The sequence below is a fragment of the Paralichthys olivaceus genome, chromosome 21 (genome assembly GCF_024713975.1).
Source record: "Paralichthys olivaceus isolate ysfri-2021 chromosome 21, ASM2471397v2, whole genome shotgun sequence".
Lineage (NCBI taxonomy): Eukaryota > Metazoa > Chordata > Actinopteri > Pleuronectiformes > Paralichthyidae > Paralichthys > Paralichthys olivaceus.
Genome location: NC_091113.1, coordinates 5,915,931 through 5,937,479, shown reverse-complemented (window position 1 = coordinate 5,937,479; position 21,549 = coordinate 5,915,931). Strand labels below are relative to the sequence as shown.

The window sequence follows — 21,549 nt, the reverse complement described above, 5'->3', positions numbered from 1 at the left end:
ACACCAAATTTCAGCACGTTTCGAGCAAGCAGCACGGAGTTATTCACCCTAAGGTGATATGGGTTAGGGTTGAAATTAGGGTTAGGGTTACAATTAGGGTTGTGATTAGGGTTAGGGTTGTGATTAGGGTTAGGGTTAGGGTTGTGATTAGGGTTAGGGTTAGGGTTGTGATTAGGGTTAGGGTTGTGATTAGGGTTAGGGTTAGGGATGAGAAGCCATTGGAGATCAAGATATTCTCGAATAACTTTTTTTCTGAAGGTCATAGAGACTTGGAAGTTGGTTCCATCTCAACTAATGTGGGTATGCCCGATCCATTGGTACTATCCCCGAGCTTCTACGACCTTCAGAAGGGGTCAAACCACTAAATCTTAGCTCAAAAGTACAAGATATTTTTGAATAACTTTTTTTCCGAACGTCATAGACACTTGGGCATATCATGATTAATAAAAGGGAGCGTGCCACACACTCACACCAAATTTCAGCACGTTTCGAGCAAGCAGCACGGAGTTATTCACCCTAAGGTGATATGGGTTAGGGTTGAAATTAGGGTTAGGGTTACAATTAGGGTTGTGATTAGGGTTAGGGTTGTGATTAGGGTTAGGGTTAGGGATGAGAAGCCATTGGAGATCAAGATATTCTCGAATAACTTTTTTTCTGAAGGTCATAGAGACTTGGAAGTTGGTTCTATCTCAACTAATGTGGGTATGCCCAATCCATTGGTACTATCCCCGAGCTTCTACGACCTTCGGAAGGGGTCAAACCACCAAATCTTAGCTCAAAAGTACAAGATATTTTTGAATAACTTTTTTTCCGAACGTCATAGACACTTGGGTATTTCATGATTAATAAAAGGGAGCGTGCCACACACTCACACCAAATTTCAGCACGTTTCGAGCAAGCAGCACGGAGTTATTCACCCTAAGGTGATATGGGTTAGGGTTGAAATTAGGGTTAGGGTTACAATTAGGGTTGTGATTAGGGTTAGGGTTAGGGTTGTGATTAGGGTTAGGGTTGTGATTAGGGTTAGGGTTAGGGATGAGAAGCCATTGGAGATCAAGATATTCTCGAATAACTTCTTTTCTGAAGGTCATAGAGACTTGGAAGTTGGTTCCATCTCAACTAATGTGGGTATGCCCGATCCATTGGTACTATCCCCGAGCTTCTACGACCTTCAGAAGGGGTCAAACCACTAAATCTTAGCTCAAAAGTACAAGATATTTTTGAATAACTTTTTTTCCGAACGTCATAGACACTTGGGCATATCATGATTAATAAAAGGGAGCGTGCCACACACTCACACCAAATTTCAGCACGTTTCGAGCAAGCAGCACAGAGTTATTCACCCTAAGGTGATATGGGTTAGGGTTGAAATTAGGGTTAGGGTTACAATTAGGGTTGTGATTAGGGTTAGGGTTGTGATTAGGGTTAGGGTTAGGGATGAGAAGCCATTGGAGATCAAGATATTCTCGAATAACTTTTTTTCTGAAGGTCATAGAGACTTGGAAGTTGGTTCTATCTCAACTAATGTGGGTATGCCCGATCCATTGGTACTATCCCCGAGCTTCTACGACCTTCGGAAGGGGTCAAACCACCAAATCTTAGCTCAAAAGTACAAGATATTTTTGAATAACTTTTTTTCCGAACGTCATAGACACTTGGGCATTTCATGATTAATAAAAAGGAGCGTGCCACACACTCACACCAAATTTCAGCACGTTTCGAGCAAGCAGCACGGAGTTATTCACCCTAAGGTGATATGGGTTAGGGTTGAAATTAGGGTTAGGGTTACAATTAGGGTTGTGATTAGGGTTAGGGTTAGGGTTGTGATTAGGGTTAGGGTTAGGGTTGTGATTAGGGTTAGGGTTGTGATTAGGGTTAGGGATGAGAAGCCATTGGAGATCAAGATATTCTCGAATAACTTTTTTTCTGAAGGTCATAGAGACTTGGAAGTTGGTTCCATCTCAACTAATGTGGGTATGCCCGATCCATTGGTACTATCCCCGAGCTTCTACGACCTTCAGAAGGGGTCAAACCACTAAATCTTAGCTCAAAAGTACAAGATATTTTTGAATAACTTTTTTTCCGAACGTCATAGACACTTGGGCATATCATGATTAATAAAAGGGAGCGTGCCACACACTCACACCAAATTTCAGCACGTTTCGAGCAAGCAGCACGGAGTTATTCACCCTAAGGTGATATGGGTTAGGGTTGAAATTAGGGTTAGGGTTACAATTAGGGTTGTGATTAGGGTTAGGGTTGTGATTAGGGTTAGGGTTAGGGTTGTGATTAGGGTTAGGGTTGTGATTAGGGTTAGGGTTAGGGATGAGAAGCCATTGGAGATCAAGATATTCTCGAATAACTTTTTTTCTGAAGGTCATAGAGACTTGGAAGTTGGTTCCATCTCAACTAATGTGGGTATGCCCGATCCATTGGTACTATCCCCGAGCTTCTACGACCTTCAGAAGGGGTCAAACCACTAAATCTTAGCTCAAAAGTACAAGATATTTTTGAATAACTTTTTTTCCGAACGTCATAGACACTTGGGCATATCATGATTAATAAAAGGGAGCGTGCCACACACTCACACCAAATTTCAGCACGTTTCGAGCAAGCAGCACGGAGTTATTCACCCTAAGGTGATATGGGTTAGGGTTGAAATTAGGGTTAGGGTTACAATTAGGGTTGTGATTAGGGTTAGGGTTGTGATTAGGGTTAGGGTTAGGGATGAGAAGCCATTGGAGATCAAGATATTCTCGAATAACTTTTTTTCTGAAGGTCATAGAGACTTGGAAGTTGGTTCTATCTCAACTAATGTGGGTATGCCCGATCCATTGGTACTATCCCCGAGCTTCTACGACCTTCGGAAGGGGTCAAACCACCAAATCTTAGCTCAAAAGTACAAGATATTTTTGAATAACTTTTTTTCCGAACGTCATAGACACTTGGGCATTTCATGATTAATAAAAGGGAGCGTGCCACACACTCACACCAAATTTCAGCACGTTTCGAGCAAGCAGCACGGAGTTATTCACCCTAAGGTGATATGGGTTAGGGTTGAAATTAGGGTTAGGGTTACAATTAGGGTTGTGATTAGGGTTAGGGTTAGGGTTAGGGTTAGGGTTGTGATTAGGGTTAGGGTTAGGGATGAGAAGCCATTGGAGATCAAGATATTCTCGAATAACTTTTTTTCTGAAGGTCATAGAGACTTGGAAGTTGGTTCCATCTCAACTAATGTGGGTATGCCCGATCCATTGGTACTATCCCCGAGCTTCTACGACCTTCAGAAGGGGTCAAACCACTAAATCTTAGCTCAAAAGTACAAGATATTTTTGAATAACTTTTTTTCCGAACGTCATAGACACTTGGGCATATCATGATTAATAAAAGGGAGCGTGCAACACACTCACACCAAATTTCAGCACGTTTCGAGCAAGCAGCACGGAGTTATTCACCCTAAGGTGATATGGGTTAGGGTTGAAATTAGGGTTAGGGTTACAATTAGGGTTGTGATTAGGGTTAGGGTTGTGATTAGGGTTAGGGTTAGGGATGAGAAGCCATTGGAGATCAAGATATTCTCGAATAACTTTTTTTCTAAAGGTCATAGAGACTTGGAAGTTGGTTCTATCTCAACTAATGTGGGTATGCCCGATCCATTGGTACTATCCCCGAGCTTCTACGACCTTCGGAAGGGGTCAAACCACCAAATCTTAGCTCAAAAGTACAAGATATTTTTGAATAACTTTTTTTCCGAACGTCATAGACACTTGGGCATTTCATGATTAATAAAAGGGAGCGTGCCACACACTCACACCAAATTTCAGCACGTTTCGAGCAAGCAGCACGGAGTTATTCACCCTAAGGTGATATGGGTTAGGGTTGAAATTAGGGTTAGGGTTACAATTAGGGTTGTGATTAGGGTTAGGGTTGTGATTAGGGTTAGGGTTAGGGTTGTGATTAGGGTTAGGGTTAGGGTTGTGATTAGGGTTAGGGTTGTGATTAGGGTTAGGGATGAGAAGCCATTGGAGATCAAGATATTCTCGAATAACTTTTTTTCTGAAGGTCATAGAGACTTGGAAGTTGGTTCCATCTCAACTAATGTGGGTATGCCCGATCCATTGGTACTATCCCCGAGCTTCTACGACCTTCAGAAGGGGTCAAACCACTAAATCTTAGCTCAAAAGTACAAGATATTTTTGAATAACTTTTTTTCCGAACGTCATAGACACTTGGGCATATCATGATTAATAAAAGGGAGCGTGCCACACACTCACACCAAATTTCAGCACGTTTCGAGCAAGCAGCACGGAGTTATTCACCCTAAGGTGATATGGGTTAGGGTTGAAATTAGGGTTAGGGTTACAATTAGGGTTGTGATTAGGGTTAGGGTTAGGGTTGTGATTAGGGTTAGGGTTAGGGTTGTGATTAGGGTTAGGGTTAGGGATGAGAAGCCATTGGAGATCAAGATATTCTCGAATAACTTTTTTTCTGAAGGTCATAGAGACTTGGAAGTTGGTTCCATCTCAACTAATGTGGGTATGCCCGATCCATTGGTACTATCCCCGAGCTTCTACGACCTTCAGAAGGGGTCAAACCACTAAATCTTAGCTCAAAAGTACAAGATATTTTTGAATAACTTTTTTTCCGAACGTCATAGACACTTGGGCATATCATGATTAATAAAAGGGAGCGTGCCACACACTCACACCAAATTTCAGCACGTTTCGAGCAAGCAGCACGGAGTTATTCACCCTAAGGTGATATGGGTTAGGGTTGAAATTAGGGTTAGGGTTACAATTAGGGTTGTGATTAGGGTTAGGGTTGTGATTAGGGTTAGGGTTAGGGATGAGAAGCCATTGGAGATCAAGATATTCTCGAATAACTTTTTTTCTGAAGGTCATAGAGACTTGGAAGTTGGTTCTATCTCAACTAATGTGGGTATGCCCGATCCATTGGTACTATCCCCGAGCTTCTACGACCTTCGGAAGGGGTCAAACCACCAAATCTTAGCTCAAAAGTACAAGATATTTTTGAATAACTTTTTTTCCGAACGTCATAGACACTTGGGCATTTCATGATTAATAAAAGGGAGCGTGCCACACACTCACACCAAATTTCAGCACGTTTCGAGCAAGCAGCACGGAGTTATTCACCCTAAGGTGATATGGGTTAGGGTTGAAATTAGGGTTAGGGTTACAATTAGGGTTGTGATTAGGGTTAGGGTTGTGATTAGGGTTAGGGTTAGGGTTGTGATTAGGGTTAGGGTTAGGGATGAGAAGCCATTGGAGATCAAGATATTCTCGAATAACTTTTTTTCTGAAGGTCATAGAGACTTGGAAGTTGGTTCCATCTCAACTAATGTGGGTATGCCCGATCCATTGGTACTATCCCCGAGCTTCTACGACCTTCAGAAGGGGTCAAACCACTAAATCTTAGCTCAAAAGTACAAGATATTTTTGAATAACTTTTTTTCCGAACGTCATAGACACTTGGGCATATCATGATTAATAAAAGGGAGCGTGCAACACACTCACACCAAATTTCAGCACGTTTCGAGCAAGCAGCACGGAGTTATTCACCCTAAGGTGATATGGGTTAGGGTTGAAATTAGGGTTAGGGTTACAATTAGGGTTGTGATTAGGGTTAGGGTTGTGATTAGGGTTAGGGTTAGGGATGAGAAGCCATTGGAGATCAAGATATTCTCGAATAACTTTTTTTCTAAAGGTCATAGAGACTTGGAAGTTGGTTCTATCTCAACTAATGTGGGTATGCCCGATCCATTGGTACTATCCCCGAGCTTCTACGACCTTCGGAAGGGGTCAAACCACCAAATCTTAGCTCAAAAGTACAAGATATTTTTGAATAACTTTTTTTCCGAACGTCATAGACACTTGGGCATTTCATGATTAATAAAAGGGAGCGTGCCACACACTCACACCAAATTTCAGCACGTTTCGAGCAAGCAGCACGGAGTTATTCACCCTAAGGTGATATGGGTTAGGGTTGAAATTAGGGTTAGGGTTACAATTAGGGTTGTGATTAGGGTTAGGGTTGTGATTAGGGTTAGGGTTAGGGTTGTGATTAGGGTTAGGGTTAGGGTTGTGATTAGGGTTAGGGTTGTGATTAGGGTTAGGGATGAGAAGCCATTGGAGATCAAGATATTCTCGAATAACTTTTTTTCTGAAGGTCATAGAGACTTGGAAGTTGGTTCCATCTCAACTAATGTGGGTATGCCCGATCCATTGGTACTATCCCCGAGCTTCTACGACCTTCAGAAGGGGTCAAACCACTAAATCTTAGCTCAAAAGTACAAGATATTTTTGAATAACTTTTTTTCCGAACGTCATAGACACTTGGGCATATCATGATTAATAAAAGGGAGCGTGCCACACACTCACACCAAATTTCAGCACGTTTCGAGCAAGCAGCACGGAGTTATTCACCCTAAGGTGATATGGGTTAGGGTTGAAATTAGGGTTAGGGTTACAATTAGGGTTGTGATTAGGGTTAGGGTTAGGGTTGTGATTAGGGTTAGGGTTAGGGTTGTGATTAGGGTTAGGGTTAGGGATGAGAAGCCATTGGAGATCAAGATATTCTCGAATAACTTTTTTTCTGAAGGTCATAGAGACTTGGAAGTTGGTTCCATCTCAACTAATGTGGGTATGCCCGATCCATTGGTACTATCCCCGAGCTTCTACGACCTTCAGAAGGGGTCAAACCACTAAATCTTAGCTCAAAAGTACAAGATATTTTTGAATAACTTTTTTTCCGAACGTCATAGACACTTGGGCATATCATGATTAATAAAAGGGAGCGTGCAACACACTCACACCAAATTTCAGCACGTTTCGAGCAAGCAGCACGGAGTTATTCACCCTAAGGTGATATGGGTTAGGGTTGAAATTAGGGTTAGGGTTACAATTAGGGTTGTGATTAGGGTTAGGGTTGTGATTAGGGTTAGGGTTAGGGATGAGAAGCCATTGGAGATCAAGATATTCTCGAATAACTTTTTTTCTAAAGGTCATAGAGACTTGGAAGTTGGTTCTATCTCAACTAATGTGGGTATGCCCGATCCATTGGTACTATCCCCGAGCTTCTACGACCTTCGGAAGGGGTCAAACCACCAAATCTTAGCTCAAAAGTACAAGATATTTTTGAATAACTTTTTTTCCGAACGTCATAGACACTTGGGCATTTCATGATTAATAAAAGGGAGCGTGCCACATACTCACACCAAATTTCAGCACGTTTCGAGCAAGCAGCACGGAGTTATTCACCCTAAGGTGATATGGGTTAGGGTTGAAATTAGGGTTAGGGTTACAATTAGGGTTGTGATTAGGGTTAGGGTTGTGATTAGGGTTAGGGTTAGGGTTGTGATTAGGGTTAGGGTTAGGGATGAGAAGCCATTGGAGATCAAGATATTCTCGAATAACTTTTTTTCTGAAGGTCATAGAGACTTGGAAGTTGGTTCCATCTCAACTAATGTGGGTATGCCCGATCCATTGGTACTATCCCCGAGCTTCTACGACCTGCAGAAGGGGTCAAACCACCAAATCTTAGCTCAAAAGTACAAGATATTTTTGAATAACTTTTTTTCTGAACGTCATAGACACTTGGGCATTTCATGATTAATAAAAGGGAGCGTGCCACACACTCACACCAAATTTCAGCACGTTTCGAGCAAGCAGCACGGAGTTATTCACCCTAAGGTGATATGGGTTAGGGTTGAAATTAGGGTTAGGGTTACAATTAGGGTTGTGATTAGGGTTAGGGTTAGGGTTGTGATTAGGGTTAGGGTTAGGGATGAGAAGCCATTGGAGATCAAGATATTCTCGAATAACTTTTTTTCTGAAGGTCATAGAGACTTGGAAGTTGGTTCTATCACAACTAATGTGGGTATGCCCGATCCATTGGTACTATCCCCGAGCTTCTACGACCTTCGGAAGGGGTCAAACCACCAAATCTTAGCTCAAAAGTACAAGATATTTTTGAATAACTTTTTTTCCGAACGTCATAGACACTTGGGCATTTCATGATTAATAAAAGGGAGCGTGCCACACACTCACACCAAATTTCAGCACGTTTCGAGCAAGCAGCACGGAGTTATTCACCCTAAGGTGATATGGGTTAGGGTTGAAATTAGGGTTAGGGTTACAATTAGGGTTGTGATTAGGGTTAGGGTTGTGATTAGGGTTAGGGTTAGGGATGAGAAGCCATTGGAGATCAAGATATTCTCGAATAACTTTTTTTCTGAAGGTCATAGAGACTTGGAAGTTGGTTCTATCTCAACTAATGTGGGTATGCCCGATCCATTGGTACTATCCCCGAGCTTCTACGACCTTCGGAAGGGGTCAAACCACCAAATCTTAGCTCAAAAGTACAAGATATTTTTGAATAACTTTTTTTCCGAACGTCATAGACACTTGGGCATTTCATGATTAATAAAAGGGAGCGTGCCACACATTCACACCAAATTTCAGCACGTTTCGAGCAAGCAGCACAGAGTTATTCACCCTAAGGTGATATGGGTTAGGGTTGAAATTAGGGTTAGGGTTACAATTAGGGTTGTGATTAGGGTTAGGGTTAGGGTTGTGATTAGGGTTAGGGTTAGGGATGAGAAGCCATTGGAGATCAAGATATTCTCGAATAACTTTTTTTCTGAAGGTCATAGAGACTTGGAAGTTGGTTCCATCTCAACTAATGTGGGTATGCCCGATCCATTGGTACTATCCCCGAGCTTCTACGACATTCAGAAGGGGTCAAACCACTAAATCTTAGCTCAAAAGTACAAGATATTTTTGAATAACTTTTTTTCCGAACGTCATAGACACTTGGGCATTTCATGATTAATAAAAGGGAGCGTGCCACACACTCACACCAAATTTCAGCACGTTTCGAGCAAGCAGCACAGAGTTATTCACCCTAAGGTGATATGGGTTAGGGTTGAAATTAGGGTTAGGGTTACAATTAGGGTTGTGATTAGGGTTAGGGTTGTGATTAGGGTTAGGGTTGTGATTAGGGTTAGGGTTAGGGATGAGAAGCCATTGGAGATCAAGATATTCTCGAATAACTTTTTTTCTGAAGGTCATAGAGACTTGGAAGTTGGTTCTATCTCAACTAATGTGGGTATGCCCGATCCATTGGTACTATCCCCGAGCTTCTACGACCTTCGGAAGGGGTCAAACCACCAAATCTTAGCTCAAAAGTACAAGATATTTTTGAATAACTTTTTTTCCGAACGTCATAGACACTTGGGCATTTCATGATTAATAAAAGGGAGCGTGCCACACACTCACACCAAATTTCAGCACGTTTCGAGCAAGCAGCACGGAGTTATTCACCCTAAAGTGATATGGGTTAGGGTTGAAATTAGGGTTAGGGTTACAATTAGGGTTGTGATTAGGGTTAGGGTTGTGATTAGGGTTAGGGTTAGGGTTGTGATTAGGGTTAGGGATGAGAAGCCATTGGAGATCAAGATATTCTCGAATAACTTTTTTTCTGAAGGTCATAGAGACTTGGAAGTTGGTTCTATCTCAACTAATGTGGGTATGCCCGATCCATTGGTACTATCCCCGAGCTTCTACGACCTTCGGAAGGGGTCAAACCACCAAATCTTAGCTCAAAAGTACAAGATATTTTTGAATAACTTTTTTTCCGAACGTCATAGACACTTGGGCATTTCATGATTAATAAAAGGGAGCGTGCCACACACTCACACCAAATTTCAGCACGTTTCGAGCAAGCAGCACGGAGTTATTCACCCTAAGGTGATATGGGTTAGGGTTGAAATTAGGGTTAGGGTTACAATTAGGGTTGTGATTAGGGTTAGGGTTAGGGTTGTGATTAGGGTTAGGGTTGTGATTAGGGTTAGGGATGAGAAGCCATTGGAGATCAAGATATTCTCGAATAACTTTTTTTCTGAAGGTCATAGAGACTTGGAAGTTGGTTCCATCTCAACTAATGTGGGTATGCCCGATCCATTGGTACTATCCCCGAGCTTCTACGACATTCAGAAGGGGTCAAACCACTAAATCTTAGCTCAAAAGTACAAGATATTTTTGAATAACTTTTTTTCCGAACGTCATAGACACTTGGGCATTTCATGATTAATAAAAGGGAGCGTGCCACACACTCACACCAAATTTCAGCACGTTTCGAGCAAGCAGCACGGAGTTATTCACCCTAAGGTGATATGGGTTAGGGTTGAAATTAGGGTTAGGGTTACAATTAGGGTTGTGATTAGGGTTAGGGTTAGGGTTGTGATTAGGGTTAGGGTTGTGATTAGGGTTAGGGATGAGAAGCCATTGGAGATCAAGATATTCTCGAATAACTTCTTTTCTGAAGGTCATAGAGACTTGGAAGTTGGTTCCATCTCAACTAATGTGGGTATGCCCGATCCATTGGTACTATCCCCGAGCTTCTACGACCTTCAGAAGGGGTCAAACCACTAAATCTTAGCTCAAAAGTACAAGATATTTTTGAATAACTTTTTTTCCGAACGTCATAGACACTTGGGCATATCATGATTAATAAAAGGGAGCGTGCCACACACTCACACCAAATTTCAGCACGTTTCGAGCAAGCAGCACGGAGTTATTCACCCTAAGGTGATATGGGTTAGGGTTGAAATTAGGGTTAGGGTTACAATTAGGGTTGTGATTAGGGTTAGGGTTGTGATTAGGGTTAGGGTTAGGGATGAGAAGCCATTGGAGATCAAGATATTCTCGAATAACTTTTTTTCTGAAGGTCATAGAGACTTGGAAGTTGGTTCTATCTCAACTAATGTGGGTATGCCCGATCCATTGGTACTATCCCCGAGCTTCTACGACCTGCAGAAGGGGTCAAACCACCAAATCTTAGCTCAAAAGTACAAGATATTTTTGAATAACTTTTTTTCTGAACGTCATAGACACTTGGGCATTTCATGATTAATAAAAGGGAGCGTGCCACACACTCACACCAAATTTCAGCACGTTTCGAGCAAGCAGCACGGAGTTATTCACCCTAAGGTGATATGGGTTAGGGTTGAAATTAGGGTTAGGGTTACAATTAGGGTTGTGATTAGGGTTAGGGTTGTGATTAGGGTTAGGGATGAGAAGCCATTGGAGATCAAGATATTCTCGAATAACTTTTTTTCTGAAGGTCATAGAGACTTGGAAGTTGGTTCTATCTCAACTAATGTGGGTATGCCCGATCCATTGGTACTATCCCCGAGCTTCTACGACCTTCGGAAGGGGTCAAACCACCAAATCTTAGCTCAAAAGTACAAGATATTTTTGAATAACTTTTTTTCCGAACGTCCTAGACACTTGGGCATTTCATGATTAATAAAAGGGAGCGTGCCACACACTCACACCAAATTTCAGCACGTTTCGAGCAAGCAGCACGGAGTTATTCACCCTAAGGTGATATGGGTTAGGGTTGAAATTAGGGTTAGGGTTACAATTAGGGTTGTGATTAGGGTTAGGGTTAGGGTTGTGATTAGGGTTAGGGTTAGGGTTGTGATTAGGGTTAGGGTTAGGGATGAGAAGCCATTGGAGATCAAGATATTCTCGAATAACTTTTTTTCTGAAGGTCATAGAGACTTGGAAGTTGGTTCCATCTCAACTAATGTGGGTATGCCCGATCCATTGGTACTATCCCCGAGCTTCTACGACATTCAGAAGGGGTCAAACCACTAAATCTTAGCTCAAAAGTACAAGATATTTTTGAATAACTTTTTTTCCGAACGTCATAGACACTTGGGCATTTCATGATTAATAAAAGGGAGCGTGCCACACACTCACACCAAATTTCAGCACGTTTCGAGCAAGCAGCACGGAGTTATTCACCCTAAGGTGATATGGGTTAGGGTTGAAATTAGGGTTAGGGTTACAATTAGGGTTGTGATTAGGGTTAGGGTTGTGATTAGGGTTAGGGTTAGGGTTGTGATTAGGGTTAGGGTTGTGATTAGGGTTAGGGTTAGGGATGAGAAGCCATTGGAGATCAAGATATTCTCGAATAACTTCTTTTCTGAAGGTCATAGAGACTTGGAAGTTGGTTCCATCTCAACTAATGTGGGTATGCCCGATCCATTGGTACTATCCCCGAGCTTCTACGACCTTCAGAAGGGGTCAAACCACTAAATCTTAGCTCAAAAGTACAAGATATTTTTGAATAACTTTTTTTCCGAACGTCATAGACACTTGGGCATATCATGATTAATAAAAGGGAGCGTGCCACACACTCACACCAAATTTCAGCACGTTTCGAGCAAGCAGCACGGAGTTATTCACCCTAAGGTGATATGGGTTAGGGTTGAAATTAGGGTTAGGGTTACAATTAGGGTTGTGATTAGGGTTAGGGTTGTGATTAGGGTTAGGGTTGTGATTAGGGTTAGGGTTGTGATTAGGGTTAGGGTTAGGGATGAGAAGCCATTGGAGATCAAGATATTCTCGAATAACTTTTTTTCTGAAGGTCATAGAGACTTGGAAGTTGGTTCTATCTCAACTAATGTGGGTATGCCCGATCCATTGGTACTATCCCCGAGCTTCTACGACCTTCGGAAGGGGTCAAACCACCAAATCTTAGCTCAAAAGTACAAGATATTTTTGAATAACTTTTTTTCCGAACGTCATAGACACTTGGGCATTTCATGATTAATAAAAGGGAGCGTGCCACACACTCACACCAAATTTCAGCACGTTTCGAGCAAGCAGCACGGAGTTATTCACCCTAAGGTGATATGGGTTAGGGTTGAAATTAGGGTTAGGGTTACAATTAGGGTTGTGATTAGGGTTAGGGTTAGGGTTGTGATTAGGGTTAGGGTTAGGGATGAGAAGCCATTGGAGATCAAGATATTCTCGAATAACTTTTTTTCTGAAGGTCATAGAGACTTGGAAGTTGGTTCTATCACAACTAATGTGGGTATGCCCGATCCATTGGTACTATCCCCGAGCTTCTACGACCTTCGGAAGGGGTCAAACCACCAAATCTTAGCTCAAAAGTACAAGATATTTTTGAATAACTTTTTTTCCGAACGTCATAGACACTTGGGCATTTCATGATTAATAAAAGGGAGCGTGCCACACACTCACACCAAATTTCAGCACGTTTCGAGCAAGCAGCACGGAGTTATTCACCCTAAGGTGATATGGGTTAGGGTTGAAATTAGGGTTAGGGTTACAATTAGGGTTGTGATTAGGGTTAGGGTTAGGGTTGTGATTAGGGTTAGGGTTGTGATTAGGGTTAGGGTTAGGGATGAGAAGCCATTGGAGATCAAGATATTCTCGAATAACTTTTTTTCTGAAGGTCATAGAGACTTGGAAGTTGGTTCCATCTCAACTAATGTGGGTATGCCCGATCCATTGGTACTATCCCCGAGCTTCTACGACATTCAGAAGGGGTCAAACCACTAAATCTTAGCTCAAAAGTACAAGATATTTTTGAATAACTTTTTTTCCGAACGTCATAGACACTTGGGCATTTCATGATTAATAAAAGGGAGCGTGCCACACACTCACACCAAATTTCAGCACGTTTCGAGCAAGCAGCACGGAGTTATTCACCCTAAGGTGATATGGGTTAGGGTTGAAATTAGGGTTAGGGTTACAATTAGGGTTGTGATTAGGGTTAGGGTTGTGATTAGGGTTAGGGTTAGGGTTGTGATTAGGGTTAGGGTTGTGATTAGGGTTAGGGTTAGGGATGAGAAGCCATTGGAGATCAAGATATTCTCGAATAACTTCTTTTCTGAAGGTCATAGAGACTTGGAAGTTGGTTCCATCTCAACTAATGTGGGTATGCCCGATCCATTGGTACTATCCCCGAGCTTCTACGACCTTCAGAAGGGGTCAAACCACTAAATCTTAGCTCAAAAGTACAAGATATTTTTGAATAACTTTTTTTCCGAACGTCATAGACACTTGGGCATATCATGATTAATAAAAGGGAGCGTGCCACACACTCACACCAAATTTCAGCACGTTTCGAGCAAGCAGCACGGAGTTATTCACCCTAAGGTGATATGGGTTAGGGTTGAAATTAGGGTTAGGGTTACAATTAGGGTTGTGATTAGGGTTAGGGTTGTGATTAGGGTTAGGGATGAGAAGCCATTGGAGATCAAGATATTCTCGAATAACTTTTTTTCTGAAGGTCATAGAGACTTGGAAGTTGGTTCTATCTCAACTAATGTGGGTATGCCCGATCCATTGGTACTATCCCCGAGCTTCTACGACCTTCGGAAGGGGTCAAACCACCAAATCTTAGCTCAAAAGTACAAGATATTTTTGAATAACTTTTTTTCCGAACGTCCTAGACACTTGGGCATTTCATGATTAATAAAAGGGAGCGTGCCACACACTCACACCAAATTTCAGCACGTTTCGAGCAAGCAGCACGGAGTTATTCACCCTAAGGTGATATGGGTTAGGGTTGAAATTAGGGTTAGGGTTACAATTAGGGTTGTGATTAGGGTTAGGGTTAGGGTTGTGATTAGGGTTAGGGTTAGGGATGAGAAGCCATTGGAGATCAAGATATTCTCGAATAACTTTTTTTCTGAAGGTCATAGAGACTTGGAAGTTGGTTCCATCTCAACTAATGTGGGTATGCCCGATCCATTGGTACTATCCCCGAGCTTCTACGACATTCAGAAGGGGTCAAACCACTAAATCTTAGCTCAAAAGTACAAGATATTTTTGAATAACTTTTTTTCCGAACGTCATAGACACTTGGGCATTTCATCATTAATAAAAGGGAGCGTGCCACACACTCACACCAAATTTCAGCACGTTTCGAGCAAGCAGCACGGAGTTATTCACCCTAAGGTGATATGGGTTAGGGTTGAAATTAGGGTTAGGGTTACAATTAGGGTTGTGATTAGGGTTAGGGTTGTGATTAGGGTTAGGGTTAGGGATGAGAAGCCATTGGAGATCAAGATATTCTCGAATAACTTTTTTTCTGAAGGTCATAGAGACTTGGAAGTTGGTTCTATCTCAACTAATGTGGGTATGCCCGATCCATTGGTACTATCCCCGAGCTTCTACGACCTGCAGAAGGGGTCAAACCACCAAATCTTAGCTCAAAAGTACAAGATATTTTTGAATAACTTTTTTTCTGAACGTCATAGACACTTGGGCATTTCATGATTAATAAAAGGGAGCGTGCCACACACTCACACCAAATTTCAGCACGTTTCGAGCAAGCAGCACGGAGTTATTCACCCTAAGGTGATATGGGTTAGGGTTGAAATTAGGGTTAGGGTTACAATTAGGGTTGTGATTAGGGTTAGGGTTGTGATTAGGGTTAGGGATGAGAAGCCATTGGAGATCAAGATATTCTCGAATAACTTTTTTTCTGAAGGTCATAGAGACTTGGAAGTTGGTTCTATCTCAACTAATGTGGGTATGCCCGATCCATTGGTACTATCCCCGAGCTTCTACGACCTTCGGAAGGGGTCAAACCACCAAATCTTAGCTCAAAAGTACAAGATATTTTTGAATAACTTTTTTTCCGAACGTCCTAGACACTTGGGCATTTCATGATTAATAAAAGGGAGCGTGCCACACACTCACACCAAATTTCAGCACGTTTCGAGCAAGCAGCACGGAGTTATTCACCCTAAGGTGATATGGGTTAGGGTTGAAATTAGGGTTAGGGTTACAATTAGGGTTGTGATTAGGGTTAGGGTTAGGGTTGTGATTAGGGTTAGGGTTAGGGTTGTGATTAGGGTTAGGGTTAGGGATGAGAAGCCATTGGAGATCAAGATATTCTCGAATAACTTTTTTTCTGAAGGTCATAGAGACTTGGAAGTTGGTTCCATCTCAACTAATGTGGGTATGCCCGATCCATTGGTACTATCCCCGAGCTTCTACGACATTCAGAAGGGGTCAAACCACTAAATCTTAGCTCAAAAGTACAAGATATTTTTGAATAACTTTTTTTCCGAACGTCATAGACACTTGGGCATTTCATGATTAATAAAAGGGAGCGTGCCACACACTCACACCAAATTTCAGCACGTTTCGAGCAAGCAGCACGGAGTTATTCACCCTAAGGTGATATGGGTTAGGGTTGAAATTAGGGTTAGGGTTACAATTAGGGTTGTGATTAGGGTTAGGGTTGTGATTAGGGTTAGGGTTAGGGTTGTGATTAGGGTTAGGGTTGTGATTAGGGTTAGGGTTAGGGATGAGAAGCCATTGGAGATCAAGATATTCTCGAATAACTTCTTTTCTGAAGGTCATAGAGACTTGGAAGTTGGTTCCATCTCAACTAATGTGGGTATGCCCGATCCATTGGTACTATCCCCGAGCTTCTACGACCTTCAGAAGGGGTCAAACCACTAAATCTTAGCTCAAAAGTACAAGATATTTTTGAATAACTTTTTTTCCGAACGTCATAGACACTTGGGCATATCATGATTAATAAAAGGGAGCGTGCCACACACTCACACCAAATTTCAGCACGTTTCGAGCAAGCAGCACGGAGTTATTCACCCTAAGGTGATATGGGTTAGGGTTGAAATTAGGGTTAGGGTTACAATTAGGGTTGTGATTAGGGTTAGGGTTGTGATTAGGGTTAGGGTTGTGATTAGGGTTAGGGTTGTGATTAGGGTTAGGGTTAGGGATGAGAAGCCATTGGAGATCAAGATATTCTCGAATAACTTTTTTTCTGAAGGTCATAGAGACTTGGAAGTTGGTTCTATCTCAACTAATGTGGGTATGCCCGATCCATTGGTACTATCCCCGAGCTTCTACGACCTTCGGAAGGGGTCAAACCACCAAATCTTAGCTCAAAAGTACAAGATATTTTTGAATAACTTTTTTTCCGAACGTCATAGACACTTGGGCATTTCATGATTAATAAAAGGGAGCGTGCCACACACTCACACCAAATTTCAGCACGTTTCGAGCAAGCAGCACGGAGTTATTCACCCTAAGGTGATATGGGTTAGGGTTGAAATTAGGGTTAGGGTTACAATTAGGGTTGTGATTAGGGTTAGGGTTAGGGTTGTGATTAGGGTTAGGGTTAGGGATGAGAAGCCATTGGAGATCAAGATATTCTCGAATAACTTTTTTTCTGAAGGTCATAGAGACTTGGAAGTTGGTTCTATCACAACTAATGTGGGTATGCCCGATCCATTGGTACTATCCCCGAGCTTCTACGACCTTCGGAAGGGGTCAAACCACCAAATCTTAGCTCAAAAGTACAAGATATTTTTGAATAACTTTTTTTCCGAACGTCATAGACACTTGGGCATTTCATGATTAATAAAAGGGAGCGTGCCACACACTCACACCAAATTTCAGCACGTTTCGAGCAAGCAGCACGGAGTTATTCACCCTAAGGTGATATGGGTTAGGGTTGAAATTAGGGTTAGGGTTACAATTAGGGTTGTGATTAGGGTTAGGGTTAGGGTTGTGATTAGGGTTAGGGTTGTGATTAGGGTTAGGGTTAGGGATGAGAAGCCATTGGAGATCAAGATATTCTCGAATAACTTTTTTTCTGAAGGTCATAGAGACTTGGAAGTTGGTTCCATCTCAACTAATGTGGGTATGCCCGATCCATTGGTACTATCCCCGAGCTTCTACGACATTCAGAAGGGGTCAAACCACTAAATCTTAGCTCAAAAGTACAAGATATTTTTGAATAACTTTTTTTCCGAACGTCATAGACACTTGGGCATTTCATGATTAATAAAAGGGAGCGTGCCACACACTCACACCAAATTTCAGCACGTTTCGAGCAAGCAGCACGGAGTTATTCACCCTAAGGTGATATGGGTTAGGGTTGAAATTAGGGTTAGGGTTACAATTAGGGTTGTGATTAGGGTTAGGGTTGTGATTAGGGTTAGGGTTAGGGTTGTGATTAGGGTTAGGGTTGTGATTAGGGTTAGGGTTAGGGATGAGAAGCCATTGGAGATCAAGATATTCTCGAATAACTTCTTTTCTGAAGGTCATAGAGACTTGGAAGTTGGTTCCATCTCAACTAATGTGGGTATGCCCGATCCATTGGTACTATCCCCGAGCTTCTACGACCTTCAGAAGGGGTCAAACCACTAAATCTTAGCTCAAAAGTACAAGATATTTTTGAATAACTTTTTTTCCGAACGTCATAGACACTTGGGCATATCATGATTAATAAAAGGGAGCGTGCCACACACTCACACCAAATTTCAGCACGTTTCGAGCAAGCAGCACGGAGTTATTCACCCTAAGGTGATATGGGTTAGGGTTGAAATTAGGGTTAGGGTTACAATTAGGGTTGTGATTAGGGTTAGGGTTGTGATTAGGGTTAGGGATGAGAAGCCATTGGAGATCAAGATATTCTCGAATAACTTTTTTTCTGAAGGTCATAGAGACTTGGAAGTTGGTTCTATCTCAACTAATGTGGGTATGCCCGATCCATTGGTACTATCCCCGAGCTTCTACGACCTTCGGAAGGGGTCAAACCACCAAATCTTAGCTCAAAAGTACAAGATATTTTTGAATAACTTTTTTTCCGAACGTCCTAGACACTTGGGCATTTCATGATTAATAAAAGGGAGCGTGCCACACACTCACACCAAATTTCAGCACGTTTCGAGCAAGCAGCACGGAGTTATTCACCCTAAGGTGATATGGGTTAGGGTTGAAATTAGGGTTAGGGTTACAATTAGGGTTGTGATTAGGGTTAGGGTTAGGGTTGTGATTAGGGTTAGGGTTAGGGATGAGAAGCCATTGGAGATCAAGATATTCTCGAATAACTTTTTTTCTGAAGGTCATAGAGACTTGGAAGTTGGTTCCATCTCAACTAATGTGGGTATGCCCGATCCATTGGTACTATCCCCGAGCTTCTACGACATTCAGAAGGGGTCAAACCACTAAATCTTAGCTCAAAAGTACAAGATATTTTTGAATAACTTTTTTTCCGAACGTCATAGACACTTGGGCATTTCATCATTAATAAAAGGGAGCGTGCCACACACTCACACCAAATTTCAGCACGTTTCGAGCAAGCAGCACGGAGTTATTCACCCTAAGGTGATATGGGTTAGGGTTGAAATTAGGGTTAGGGTTACAATTAGGGTTGTGATTAGGGTTAGGGTTGTGATTAGGGTTAGGGTTAGGGTTGTGATTAGGGTTAGGGTTGTGATTAGGGTTAGGGTTAGGGATGAGAAGCCATTGGAGATCAAGATATTCTCGAATAACTTCTTTTCTGAAGGTCATAGAGACTTGGAAGTTGGTTCCATCTCAACTAATGTGGGTATGCCCGATCCATTGGTACTATCCCCGAGCTTCTACGACCTTCAGAAGGGGTCAAACCACTAAATCTTAGCTCAAAAGTACAAGATATTTTTGAATAACTTTTTTTCCGAACGTCATAGACACTTGGGCATATCATGATTAATAAAAGGGAGCGTGCCACACACTCACACCAAATTTCAGCACGTTTCGAGCAAGCAGCACGGAGTTATTCACCCTAAGGTGATATGGGTTAGGGTTGAAATTAGGGTTAGGGTTACAATTAGGGTTGTGATTAGGGTTAGGGTTGTGATTAGGGTTAGGGTTAGGGATGAGAAGCCATTGGAGATCAAGATATTCTCGAATAACTTTTTTTCTGAAGGTCATAGAGACTTGGAGGTTGGTTCTATCTCAACTAATGTGGGTATGCCCGATCCATTGGTACTATCCCCGAGCTTCTACGACCTTCGGAAGGGGTCAAACCACCAAATCTTAGCTCAAAAGTACAAGATATTTTTGAATAACTTTTTTTCCGAACGTCATAGACACTTGGGCATTTCATCATTAATAAAAGGGAGCGTGCCACACACTCACACCAAATTTCAGCACGTTTCGAGCAAGCAGCACGGAGTTATTCACCCTAAGGTGATATGGGTTAGGGTTGAAATTAGGGTTAGGGTTACAATTAGGGTTGTGATTAGGGTTAGGGTTAGGGTTGTGATTAGGGTTAGGGTTAGGATTGTGATTAGGGTTAGGGTTGTGATTAGGGTTAGGGTTAGGGATGAGAAGCCATTGGAGATCAAGATATTCTCGAATAACTTTTTTTCTGAAGGTCATAGAGACTTGGAAGTTGGTTCCATCTCAACTAATGTGGGTATGCCCGATCCATTGGTACTATCCCCGAGCTTCTACGACCTTCAGAAGGGGTCAAACCACTAAATCTTAGCTCAAAAGTACAAGATATTTTTGAATAACTTTTTTTCCGAACGTCATAGACACTTGGGCATATCATGATTAATAAAAGGGAGCGTGCCACACACTCACACCAAATTTCAGCACGTTTCGAGCAAGCAGCACGGAGTTATTCACCCTAAGGTGATATGGGTTAGGGTTGAAATTAGGGTTAGGGTTACAATTAGGGTTGTGATTAGGGTTAGGGTTGTGATTAGGGTTAGGGTTAGGGATGAGAAGCCATTGGAGATCAAGATATTCTCGAATAACTTTTTTTCTGAAGGTCATAGAGACTTGGAAGTTGGTTCTATCTCAACTAATGTGGGTATGCCCGATCCATTGGTACTATCCCCGAGCTTCTACGACCTTCGGAAGGGGTCAAACCACCAAATCTTAGCTCAAAAGTACAAGATATTTTTGAATAACTTTTTTTCCGAACGTCATAGACACTTGGGCATTTCATGATTAATAAAAGGGAGCGTGCCACACATTCACACCAAATTTCAGCACGTTTCGAGCAAGCAGCACAGAGTTATTCACCCTAAGGTGATATGGGTTAGGGTTGAAATTAGGGTTAGGGTTACAATTAGGGTTGTGATTAGGGTTAGGGTTAGGGTTGTGATTAGGGTTAGGGTTAGGGATGAGAAGCCATTGGAGATCAAGATATTCTCGAATAACTTTTTTTCTGAAGGTCATAGAGACTTGGAAGTTGGTTCCATCTCAACTAATGTGGGTATGCCCGATCCATTGGTACTATCCCCGAGCTTCTACGACCTTCGGAAGGGGTCAAACCACCAAATCTTAGCTCAAAAGTACAAGATATTTTTGAATACCTTTTTTTCCGAACGTCATAGACACTCGTGCCACACACTCACACCAAATTTCAGCACGTTTCGAGCAAGCAGCACGGAGTTATTCACCCTAAGGTGATATGGGTTAGGGTTGAAATTAGGCATAGGGTTAGGGTTACAATTGGGGTTGTGATTAGGGTTAGGGTTGAAAAATGATACCTAAGAAACCGATAATATGTTTATTTGGCAGAAACATATTTGGATATCGAAGCTTTATATCACTGTAACCTCATAGAACATTTGTTTTGGTTCTTTGAATGTGTTATCTTAAGATTGCCTTGAGGGAATCTCTTCAAGTTTGGAATATATATTCACTTTCACTCAAGGATGAGCTGATTGGAATTTGGTGGGGGTCAAGGTCACTGTGAACTCACAACTCACTTCAAAGTCTTAATTACACACATGAGTCTGGATAATGCTGGAGTCACTTGATGTAATCTGTAATGTCATTGGTTGGTGGAGGCATTCAACCTCAAATGGTTACTAGTCTTAGGCAATTATATTTGCCTAGGACTAGTAACAGAAAAAGGCATACAATAAAATTTAAGTTA

General features: G+C 41.9%; 1 protein-coding gene across 2 annotated transcripts in view; it reads left to right on the top strand.

The window, feature by feature from the left end:
- The window catches only part of tdrd1 (tudor domain containing 1), a 52,338-nt gene that overhangs the window by 27,117 nt on the left and 3,672 nt on the right, over window positions 1-21,549 (top strand). The window lies entirely within an intron of this gene.